Source organism: Prorops nasuta, unplaced genomic scaffold, assembly GCF_024137725.1.
Source record: "Prorops nasuta isolate Cenicafe-Biocafe unplaced genomic scaffold, Cenicafe_Pnas_1.2 PNAS00012, whole genome shotgun sequence".
In the NCBI taxonomy this organism is placed as follows: Eukaryota; Metazoa; Arthropoda; class Insecta; order Hymenoptera; family Bethylidae; genus Prorops; species Prorops nasuta.
In genome coordinates, this window is record NW_027116809.1 from 6,310,213 (window position 1) to 6,323,310 (window position 13,098).

At 31.7% G+C, this 13,098-nt stretch overlaps 1 long non-coding RNA gene across 2 annotated transcripts; it reads right to left on the reverse strand.

Annotated features, from left to right (window-relative positions):
• Window positions 1-7,380: 7,380 nt before the first annotated feature.
• LOC136777855 (uncharacterized) lies at window positions 7,381-8,796 on the reverse strand. 2 transcript variants are annotated; one of them, XR_010823328.1, is made up of 3 exons: window positions 8,288-8,796; window positions 8,088-8,222; window positions 7,381-7,686 (listed from the first exon to the last, which is right to left on the reverse strand). It is a non-coding gene; the product is annotated as an uncharacterized lncRNA (long non-coding RNA). The 2 variants fall into 2 exon arrangements; XR_010823327.1 differs by having other exon boundaries at window positions 7,381-7,725.
• Between the last annotated feature and the right edge of the window lie 4,302 nt (window positions 8,797-13,098).

The window sequence follows — 13,098 nt, forward strand, 5'->3', positions numbered from 1 at the left end:
CCCCGCGGCCCTTACGTCCATGTCCATCTCCCAGGGGATGGACATGTCACCGAAAAAATACCGCCGACGAAACCTGAAAAGTCGATCGCGAAGAACAGGGGGGGAACCGGTTAGCTCGAGCCCGTAAGAACGTAAAATTAAAAGCACGACCTGTAAAGGGAGGACACGGACCACGTCGCGATAATTATTTAAGAGGGAATCGGAAGGAGAGGGAATACTGAAGCTCATCACCTACCTTATTTCGCCGACCAGGTACTCCCAGCTGTCCAAGTCCGGGGGGGGGGCGTCGGGTCTGGCGGTGGTGGCGGTGAGCGGCAGAGGCGAGAGATGGCGGCAGCGGCGGGTCGGTACGGCAGGGCAGGGGCACGTCGACAATTTTCAAATTCCAAGTTTTCAAATTCACTAAGTCACTTCTCAAAACAAACAAATCCCAGAATAGAGCACTCGTCCGGTCACCCGCGGCACGACGGAGCGCGGGAGCTCGAGGTCGAAGCAACGGTCGCCCTGGGGGGGGGGGGGGGGGGAGAGGAGAGAGGGAAAGGAAAACCACTAAAGAGCGAGAAACCGAAAAAACCCGTACACTCGCGGGCAATTGAACACTCCACTCGCGGCGGGGCCCCACGTTGGGCGCCAATTTGTAACCGGGGTCACAAATAATCCAAAAAAAACTCAATTACTGTCTGTGGAAACCACTTTATTCCACGAACTCTCAAGGAGGGGGCCTCCCGCGATGCTCACGCACACTTATCATACGCGTATACAGTGTTTTTTCGGGTTCTCACTCGGGGTATGCGGGGAGGGAATTATACGGGGGCGGATGAAAAAAAAAGGGGGAAAAGGGGTGAGCAGGGGTATACGGGGAAAGACTTTGGGGGACACGGCAGCGACCACTCCGACCACGATCTCCTAACTCCACAAATCCCACGTCGGGACCACTCAATAATCCGAAGAAGGGGCCCGTATTTAAAAGACGAAGCTCCTTTCAAAATACGGCGACGACCCTTCTGTTTCTCTTACACAGTAATTGCGAGAGAGCTCGGCGCGGCGAACGGTCCTAATTCTAGAACAGAAGTGGCCCGGTCCTTGGTTCTTCGTTCGTCCTGGGCCCCGGGTCCTTTTCCTAATTCCTAGGATTTCATTATTCTTCAGGGCAACAGCGCATGCTCTCGATCTATCCGTCAATTATCACCTATCAAATTGACTGGGATCCGCATTCGCACTGTTCCCTGGGTTTCGTAGCGTCTCGGCTATCCGTGTCGTCTGCTTCGTAGCTTGGTGAGGTCCGGGCGGGGCTCTGCGGTGCGGGGGCGGCGAGTAGTGGTCGGGGAGTCGGGCGGTCGGGGAGGCGGTAGCCGTGGCGCGGGGATGGCGCGGGCACGGGAGATCGCAGCTCGGCGCGCTAGCGGCGCGGCGCGGTAGAGGAAAGGAATGGGTGGGGCGCTCAGCGGGGACTTGCGGTGAGGGGACGGTAGGAGCGTCGCGTAAACAGTCGCGCTCGGCAGGAAGGTTAGAGTGAGAGGGCCTTATAAGCAATGGGGCATGGGAGAGTAAAGGATAGCAACAACAACAGTTTTCTAGCTCATGTTGGAGCAGAGGAGACTTCTTAATACTAAATTTAAGTAAAATAAAATATTCTTAATTCGAATAAGCCTATTTACATCTAATCCTACAAACATTCGCCCAATTCCCAATCATACCATTTCCTAAAAACATCTACTCTCCTTCCGTGGTCGACACTTACAATATTCCAACATCGGAAAACTACATCGTCGCTCCACGGAAGGTTCATCAGGCTACACACACACCTACACGTTCATACCGGGGGGGGATCGCAGGAGGCGCTAAGGGGGACAGGAGAAACAAAAAAAATTATGCATTTCTGTAACGTGTATTCTACCACGTTACAAAGTATATACTATGGCAAATAATTCTCTACAAAGCATTAGCATATACCATTCTTATAAACACTACTTACAAGTTTTTAAAATAAACATATTTTGTAATTTTTGTAATTTTTAATCATTTTTAAGATGATTTTAAAGAGGCAAGAATAGCAGAAATTGAGTTCTTGGATGCATCAACAAATGACGAAGGAAAACTTTGTGAAATTGCAGAAAGGATATATGCAGATGAAGGAGATGGGAAACGTCGAATTACAAAACCCATTAGATACCAACAATCTTCAGCTTCATCTTCTTCTGACAAGGAGAATGATATATCTATTAGTAATAAATTACAAGGTATTAATAATTAAATAAAATCCATAATTAATTATTACTAAAACATTATTTTATTTAAAGTACATTTATATATTTCACATATTGAATGTTGATTTATTTTCTATCGTATGCAGATGGTTTAATAGATTTAGTACCTGGTAATTATAAAGAAAAAGATGTAATATCTTTTGTCAAAAAATATCTAGAAGAAGGAAATGAGGAACATGAGATTACTAAATCCATTAACTATCAGGCATCTTCACCTTTATCTTCTTCTGACAAGGAGAATGATATATTTATTAATAATAAATTACAAGGTATTAATAATGAATGAAATCCATAATTAATTATTACTAACATTACTTTATTTAAAGTATATTTATATATTTCACATATTGAATGTTCATTTATTTTGTATCATCTGCAGGTGGTTTAATAGATTCAGTACCTGTTAATTATAATAAAGAAAAAGAAGTAATATCTTTTGTCAAAAAATATCCAGATGAAGGAAATGAGAAACATGAGATTACTAAACCCATTAACCATCAGACACCTTCAGCTTTATCTTCTTCTAATAGGAGAGATGATATAATTAAAAATAATAATTTAAATGATATTGGTATGAAATAAATATAACTATAAACTAATACTAACTTTATAGTGTACAAAACATACTTATTGTTAATTACATTACTCTTACTTGCAGATAGTTTTATGAATTCATCAGTACCTGCTAATGATGTGAAGACAGAAATAATATTTTCTACTAAACAATTACCTATAAGTAATGAAGGTAAATAAATATTTATAAAAATTTGTGGTCAAATAAAATAAATTGCGTAATTTTTGTGTAAATAAACTGATATTTCTTTCATTAAAAGATGAATATAATGTAAAGTGAGTTAATCATTTATAAATTTTTTCAGAATTAAAAAATGTTACTGCTGAGGAAGTTAAGATAAAAAAGCCACAGATACGTGAAGGTTTGCAGTTTTATTTTATTTTAAAGAAATCACATGCATATTTCTATAGATGAAAACAGTCAGTTTAACAATTGACTATTATTATTACAGACATCATGTTAGACAATCCATTTATTATTGAGCATTTTGGTAAATTCTACATATTTCATTTTCTTAAAATAGTATAGTTATAATGATTATATTAACCTTTATAGTTGATAATTTCAAAAAAGATTCAGAAAGCTGTAAAATATTTAATGTGGACAAACAAGTTAAAACAGCAAAAATAAATATGATTGCACAACATACATCATCTATTAAAAGAAACAAAAATGTTGAGGAACACCATCAGGATTGTTGTAGTAAGTTTTATTTGATGATCTTTTTAATTTATTTGAAACGTTTACTTCATTTATATATATAATTATGATCTGATTGCATTTAGAAAGATGCAAACTTGACCTGCAAAAAACTCTTCGTCATGTTCTTATCATGCATGAAATGCTCACAAATCAGACATCAAGTCAACCTGAGATTTCACAAGTTGTAGTGGAGTTAAATCTCCCTATTTTTGACATTGAAGAATTGAAAAATTTTAATAATAAACTTAATGTAGACTCGACTGCACGATTGCAATATGTGAGTACTGTATTTTTAATGATTAAGGTCCATTGACTATTATACATAAAAGATTTCACTGAAAGCGCACTGGTGCATGAATATAATGACCTGCTTATATCTTAAACTAAGAAATATCATTTTTAAAGAAAAATACTGCTTTTTTTACACATTCTATGGCTCGAATTTATAAACAAAACTAAGCTCGAATCTCAGCTTAACAATTTCTTAAAACGAAGATCGAGCTTAGCACTGTATTGAAGGTTAAAGTGAGAAAACTGAACTTAGCTAAGACCGTGCTAAGCTTAAGTTTTGTTTATAAATTTCAGCCTATATTAAAATTCTAAAGTGCTGAGTAAATAAATTATACTTGATACAATATCAAATATTAATTGAGTCATTATATGCATGTTCTATTTTTCCTTCAATACCACACTCAGAGTAGCTACGGAGAAAGTTATAGGTGTATGGTTCTTTTAATGCCTTTCTTTCTACATACAATTTAATGTGCTTAAACTAAAACTTTATTCTTAAAATTATTTAATTCTCATGAAACGTTTATCTATTTTATGTTTATTTTTATTTGTTATTGTGTACTTCATTTTTTTACAGCAAAAAATGATAAAATCAGTAGGAGGGGTAACAGCTGAAAAACATATAAGAAACGCATTGAAACTGTCTATAACTGATAAAGTGGCTTATCAATTGACATGGACTAAAACCAAGTATAAAATTGAAGCTCAATGCATGCCATTTATGAACATAATTATTGGTACTTAAATTTGTTAGTTACAACTATATAACCATGTGTAATTTTAAAATAGCATTTGATTAGTGTTACTTATACTTCTTATATCGAATAGATTTTTTATTTAGTGAAGCTTGTAGTTAATTAATTGAATTTGTACTGTACTCTATATTGCTAATTATTTTACTGTGACATATGGTTATAATTATAAAATTCAGAAATGAATTTTATGTACACCTATTACGGTTATTGTATCTAATTTTTATATTTTTAGAGGTTATTCTTACTGCAAGAAATAGTAATATCTGTGATCTACAAAAAGTTGTGAAAAGTTGGTTACAACATGCAGGTGATCGTTTGACTAAAGAAGAATTGCAAGAGGCAAGAAAATATAACAATAATTATGAAAGGTAAAATTAGCTTATATGATTTCGTTTTTATTAATCTATATAACAACCGTAAAATAATTTTAAACCAGACCTATGATTTTCCAATTAAGTAAAAGCAGAAAGAAGATGTGTAAAATATAGCATCAAAATTACTATATAGAGTTTGCATTAAAAAATTTTTTATAAACTTATATATATATATAAGCCTAGTATATAGGATAAAAATGTTGGTGCTTTAACATAATGTCCGGTTAAGAAGAAAAGTTGGGGTGATATTTATAATTGTTAAAAATAATGTAATGCTTTCAAATTAAAATATGTCTGTAAATGGTGTGAAAAAATTTTGAAGTGATATAAATTACAGAAAAAGTCTAAAAAGACATTAAAATTTCATGAGTACACATAATTATAGTATAAAATATATAGGTGTCAAAAACTGAATATTTTAAAAATTACAGATACAACTTCTATTTGTAACACGGCTATATAGTACATATATAAGACTAATAATTAGAGATTAATTATATACTTGTTGTACGTTATTTAAATTAAATTATATTTTTTTTATTGACACAAAACTTTAATAAACATTTTAGTACTTCTCTAGAAGCGTAACCATGTAAGACTGAAATTAGTGAAAAATTTATTTATGTATTGTTGAAACTATAAAAATTAAAATTATAATATGCATACATAAAAAACAAGGGTTTCATTAATAATGGGAATATAAACTGCTTCCGATTTCAGAATACTTAAATCCCACAAAAAACAAGCTTTGCTTGTAAAAAAAGGACGGCAAGTACATAAGTCGTATCTAGTATGATTAATATATAGTAATATAAAATATTTTAATTAAAAAAAAGTAGTGAAATCCAAATGTTAGGCAAGTATAAATTTTTTCCATGGCGAAAATTGAAATTTAGAAAAAAGTAAATAGTAATACAAAAATTACTTGCCAGGCCCGTTGTATGCAATCGTATTAAATAGCCACATTTTTAACTTACGAGAAGCAATGCTTATATTGCAAGATAGCAACTTACACATGAATATTACGGGCCCGGCAAGTAATTTTTGTATTACTATTTACTTTTTTCTAAATTTCAATTTTCGCCATGGAAAAAATTTATACTTGCCTAACATTTGGATTTCACTACTTTTTTTTAATTAAAATATTTTATATTACTATATATTAATCATACTAGATACGACTTATGTACTTGCCGTCCTTTTTTTACAAGCAAAGCTTGTTTTTTGTGGGATCTTATAACGTTTTGTAAGAATATAGGAATTAAAACTAAAAATTCTTTTAACTAATTCAATCTAATAAAACATTTTCCAATGTTCTCATCGTTCCATAATGTAAAGCTTCAATTCGAGATATTAATTTATTAATCTATTAAATATAATACAAAATATTACAATGATGAGTTCTTATCATAATTACACTTTTAGAGGCATTTAACATAGGATTCAATGACTGTTTGAGTTATATTTTCAACATCATATACCCAATATCACATTAAAGCCTTTCGCTTTCAAAAATTTGTTTCTAAATTTACCTTTAAATCCACTTTTTTCTTAGGTGTTACTCTCACTATCATCTTTGCATTATGGCTCTTTCCCTGGTAAACTAGTGACATTTATATATTCTTTTCATTAATATAAACTGTAAAATATATACCAGTTAATGCAATGGAAGTCTATGTTTTTTAGGTATACTGCTTTCAGTTTCTTGAAGTTACACAATGTATGTTCTATTACATGTGAAATATTGAAATTATGAATTCCTTTCATATTTACACATTTACATGATTTTATTATAATTTTCATCAACTATGTTATTTCTAATTCCAAAGTTGTATGCCCAAAATCACCTGCAGGCACTTCACTCTCAAGGATTTTCTTATAAATTAACTCATATTTATCCATCACTTTTTTAGCTGTTAACCTCAACATCAACTTTGAATTATGGCACTTTCTCCAGCACACTAGTGCCATTTATATTTTCCCTTCATTAGTATAAACTAGGAAATACACCAATTTATACAATGGATGCCTCTCTTTATTAAATATACAGCTTTCAGTTTCCTAATTTTATTCACCATATGCCTGATCACATGTAAAATATTGCAATCATGAATTCTTTTCATATTTACACATCTACATAAATTTATTATAATTTTCATCAACTATGTGATTTCTAATTCCAAAGTTGTATGCCTAAAATCACCTGCAAGCACTTCACTCTTAAGGATTTTCTTATAAATTAGCTCATATTTATCCATCATTTTCTTAGCTGTTACCGTCAATATCAACTTTGAATTATGGCACTTTCTCCAGCACACTAGTACCATTTATATTTTCCTTTCATTAATATAAACTAGGAAATACATCAATTTATACAATGGAAGCCACTCTTTTGTGGATATACTGCTTTCAGTTTCGCAAAGTTATTCACTGTAAATTCTATTGCATGGAAAATATTAATATGATGACTTCTTTTCATTGTTTCATTTCTAGATGACGTTATCATTAAAATTATGATTTAATTGACTTATATATTTCAAAGGGTTTATGCCCAAAATCACCTGCAAGCCTTTCGCTATTAAAAATTGGCTTCCAAATTAATTTTTTAATTTCTCCACCTTTTTCCTTAGGTTTAACTCTCAACATTAACTTTGCATTATGGCTCTTTCTATGGTAAACTGGAATCATTTCTGACTTCTTGTATTAAATATTACAGCTTAACCCTGCACAATGACACAATAAACATGTTATTGTAAATCAATCTGAAATAAAATCTCACTAAGTACCAAAAGATATATTACATATTATATTATAAAAATCAATGTTATTCTTATAAAAAATTAAATTTGAATAATTTTTTTGGTAATAATAATAATTTCTTTCTATTCTGATTGGGGAAGCGTAGGTAAATATATGGTTTTAATACTTTTTTATATTATAATTGAATATTAAATAACGATTAGAAAATATTTATCTGCTTTTCTTTAATCGTAGTAATAAGAAAGATTTATTGTCTCATGGAAAATTGTTTCTATATATGATATAACCTATCGGACAGTTGAAATCCATATGAGTTTAAAGAAAAGAAAAATTTAAACATGAAATTTGTTATTGATTTCCATACCTGGATGTTTAGCATATGTTCAAACCTCATCCTTCTCTGTTTCATTTACAACCTTTGTTAATCTGCATTCTCCAATGACAGGGTATTTCCAAGAATTGTTATAGCATTTGGCACTGGTTGGCATCAAACTGCAAACTATGAAATAATGCCTATATATAACTTTGTTTTAATTAAACAAATTCTTTTTACAATGTACTTACTTTACATGAAAATGTTTATGTTTATAGCTATTGAGACACTACCGTGTGTCTTAATTATGAGTGAATGTAACAAGATTATCCTTATCTGTTTTATCTGCAATAACCTTTGAAGTACATCTGGAAAGAGAGACTCAACAAAGTAATTGTTATATTTTAATACATGCTTGAGCTGAATTAAAAAATAAATAAATAAACAATTAATTTTTAATTACATACATTTTAAGCGGTTGAATGAGTTACACATACTTTACCATGTGATAATGAACAATTGGCTTATCTTTTTCTTTCGCTAGTAAATTGACATATCATTGAGTCATCAACAGTTAATCACATTTCAAACTACTGTTTCCATTGCTCAACCAGTACTCCGTAGTTGCATTAAACCAAAGCTCTGTTTTCCAGCAACACATGGCAGCACTATCTTCATTATCTATTTTATTATAAAAAGTAGTAATATCCACTGGAACTGTAACTGATTCCTCTTTAACTATGGTAGTACTTTTTGGTGCTTGCATTTTTCCAAGAATTGTTATAGCATTTGGTACTGGTCTGGCATCAAATTGCAAACTATGAAAGGATACCTTGTATATAACTTTGCTTTAATTAAACTAATTTTTTTCACAATGTACTTACTTTTCTTAAAAACGTTTATGTTAATTGTTGTTGAAACACTACCATGTGTGTTGGTTATGAGTGAACGTAACAACCTCATCCTTCTGTTTCATTTACAATTTTCGTTAATCTACATTCTTCAATAACAGGGTATTTCCAAGAATTGTTAGAGCATTTGGCACTGGTATGACTTCAAATCAGAGGTGCATACAAGGAAAATATTTTATTTATAACCTGAAATAAAATCCCACAAAGTACCACAAAATATTAAATTTTAATATATTTTACAATGTTGTGTTACTTATCTGATTCTCCATCAGACTCCTTCATGTATTTATTCCTTTAGTTTAATTATCTACACTTTGAATTATATCACACTATTTTTATCCTAATACAGAGTAATTTTGATTTTGACCTTATTGACAGTTCTATCGAAATCGATCGAAATTAGGGTTATGCCGGTATTGAATATAGCAGTTGAATATAGCAGCCAACTTCAGCCCGAGACATACAGAAGCGGTCAACTTCAGCCCGAGACATACAGATCAGCCCGAGACATACAGAAAGGAAGGAGAAGAATTTCAACTTCGGCATATATATAGCTAACAGAGTATGAGATCTCTGGATTGCGTGAACCGATTTTAATGTTTATGGGCTCAAATGAAAGCTCGTTCAAAACCATTTTAAGAAAAGCTTTGCTTAAATCATGATAGTGGATTATTCACAAAGAAAAATCGGTTTGAAAATTAGGACAGCCAAACTTGCTGTATAAGAGAGTAGTGCCTCGACGGCCGTATATACATGTTATTATCTACTTTTTTCTGTACTTGCCGTCGAGACACTACCGTGTCTCTTGATTCTCTTTTCAAGCTTGAAATATATTTGTACCAGATGGAAAGCAATATATATTAATATTTTATACTTTTTCTATAATAATTTAATTATATTAATTATATTGTATATCATTTACAAAAATGAATATTTATCACTCTTTTTAGCATTTATACTTTTAATTGCATTTCAAACTTGAAAGAAAAATGTTAAGAAATTTTGAAATTGAAAGTGGCCCCTTATCTAGAGCTCGCCTATTCTTATTTCTACCTAACCTCTTAAATGTCATTTCCGAATGTCAGCATTTAGATATCACAAATTTTAAATTAAATATCTAATCCAATAGGCGTTTGATATCATTTGGATATGATGTTATATATATCCTACAGTTTTAGTGTTTTACATATCGATAAGATAACATTTGTAGGATGTCATTTGAAACTCTGAAAACGGCTCATTGGACAACTTAATGAGAGTATCATGACGTCTTTCTGAAGACTATTATTGATATCATGTTCAGTAACAAGATGTAGCTTAGCGATCATTTAGAAAACATTTTGCTTGCTGGGTATTTTTCATGATTTACTTACAGGTATAGCTATAGGTTCAAATAATAAGCGGTTTGTGAAATATATAAAACTTAATACATTTAATCACACAGTTGGCAAGTGAAATTCCTGAATATGTTTCTAGCTTTCCATAACCATATTGCATATCTGTAACAAAAATTTATAAACTACAAGTAGAATTTACAGCAGTTTTCCAAACACTATTGCGCAGAGCAATGAAAAAAAAGGTTTCATAAAGTTATATGACATACATGATTTAACTTAAGTGATATTTCAATCCATAAGTTACCATTACTATGCTGGTATGTTGGTGGTCACATTATGATACTCTTTTCTGACAAGGTAACTTCATGATAACATTTGGTGATGAATTGCTCTGAGCAAAGCTGGTTAGCCTATTTTCCAAAAGACTTTACATGAAAGAAATAATATAAATTATCATACCATCGCTATTGCAGGAAAACTACTAATATTTTAGTTTATATACAAATTACAGGATACACACTTTGCACATCTTCTGATTTGATATATTCTTCCTTACTGGTTAAGATTTTTGGCAAAAGTAGCTGCAATATAATTGAAATATTTCCTCACAAAATAGTATACTGACAGCCACTCCGCATGACCATACTGTATCCATTGTATATAATATTCTTTTCTTTCAAAGATGCTCTGAATAACAATATGGATTCTTTGAAATTAATACCCATCTACAATAAATAAAATACAAAGCATCACACTTCTTCATATAATAAATAATATATAAATTAATAAGAAATTTATTACAAACCTGATATTCATGTGTCACCAAAATAAAATAATAACCTGTATCTGTCACTTCTGTCAATTCAGTCCAAGGTTGCCAAGTGTAGTACTTTCGGTACTACCGTAGTACCCAAAAGCGACATATCCTATAGCGTAGTACTATTTTGGGTACTACGCCATAGTCGCTGCTGAGGCTGCGTTCGTTTATGTACTGCCAGTACTGAAAACCTATATTTTACGTGACATACATTGTAGAATTTTAGTACTCGCAGTTAATAAACGAACGCAGCCTGATACTACTGGTCGGCGGAAATACGTCAGAGGGTAGAGACTGTAGAGGGACCGCAATATAGATATTTCTAATTAATAATTTCAAAATACATAATGCATGGTCCGTGAGCCAAGACAAATGTTAGTATTATTGTATCGTACATACATACCGCAAGTTATAAAGTAATATAAAGAAATAAAGTGACAGTTTTAATCTTACTGACAGCTGATATACTGATGGTATAAGTGAATAAATAAAGTGACGAAATTTGTAAAATGTACATAAAAATAATTTTTAAAAGTATATAAAGGACTGAACATTTTAGATAAGTATAACAATAAATTTTATAATATAAAATGTAAGATATAAATATTTTGTGGTACTTTGTGGGATTTTATTTCAGATTAAATTATAGTAATGTGTTTACTATGTCACTGTGCTGAGGATGGAGCTATGCAGATTTTCAAAATTAAAATAAAGGAATAGACTAAACATAATGTGGTTATTGTGTTATCGTTGAGATTCAAACTATGTTAATTCAGACGGATAATAAAATAAACGAGTGAAAAAACTGGGTAAATACAATAATAAATAAAGAAGCTGACAAATTAGATATATAATATAAAATGTAAGATATTTTATAGTACTTTCTGGGATTTTATTTCAGATTAAATTATAGTAATGTGTTTACTATGTCACTACTGAGGATGGAGCTATGTGGATTGAACATTAAAATGAAAGGAATATATTCACCATATTATGGTTACTGTGTCATCGCTGAGGATCAAACTGTGTTAATTGAGATGAATATTAAAATAAACAAGTCAACACATTGGGTAAATACGATACAAATAAAGAAGCTGACAGATTACATTTGTAATTTCAAATGTAAGATTTTATATAGTACTTTTTGGGATTATGTTTCAGATTAAATTATTGTAAAGTGTTTACTATGTCAATGCTGAGAATGGAGCTATGTGGATTGAACATTAAAACAAAAGGAATAGATTCACCATAATGTTGTTTCTGTGTCATCGCTGATGAGGATCAAACTGTGTTAATTGAGACAGAAATTAAAATAAATGAGTCAGCATTTTAGGTAAATACAATAATAAATAAAGAAAATGACAGAATAGATATATAATATGAAATGTAAGATGTTTTATAGTACTTTGTGGGATTTTGTTTCAGATTAAATTATAGTAATGTACGTGTGTTTACTGTATCACTGCTGAGGATGAAGCTATGTGGATCGAACATTAAAAAAAAAGAATAGATTCACCATAATGTGGTTACTGTGTCATCGCTGAGGATCAAACTGTGATAATTGAGATGAATATTAAAATAAAGAAGCTGACAGATTAGATATATAATATAACATGTTAGATATTTTACAGTACTTTGTGGGATTTTATTTAAAGTTAATATATGTAAAATAAAATTTTTGTTTTCTTTTTACAATTGTATCTATATTAATTACTATATGTTGCAATCTCTTAAAATTAAGCCTCTGCTTTTATTAGCAAACTAATAGTTCCACACGGCAGTGATGCCAGAATCAAGCTTTTAGCAACAAAAATGAAGATAAGCGCTAGCCAGCAGGAGTATAGAAAATTTAAAGGGAAGCGGTACAAACACAACTATGCCTGGAGAGCATAGGTGTGATTTGGACTTCAGGCAACATTGGCTTTAGAAGAAGAGCGACTACCGCTAACCGTGACATTTTTACGTGTTATCCGTGTGAAGTGGTGCTGCGTTTACCT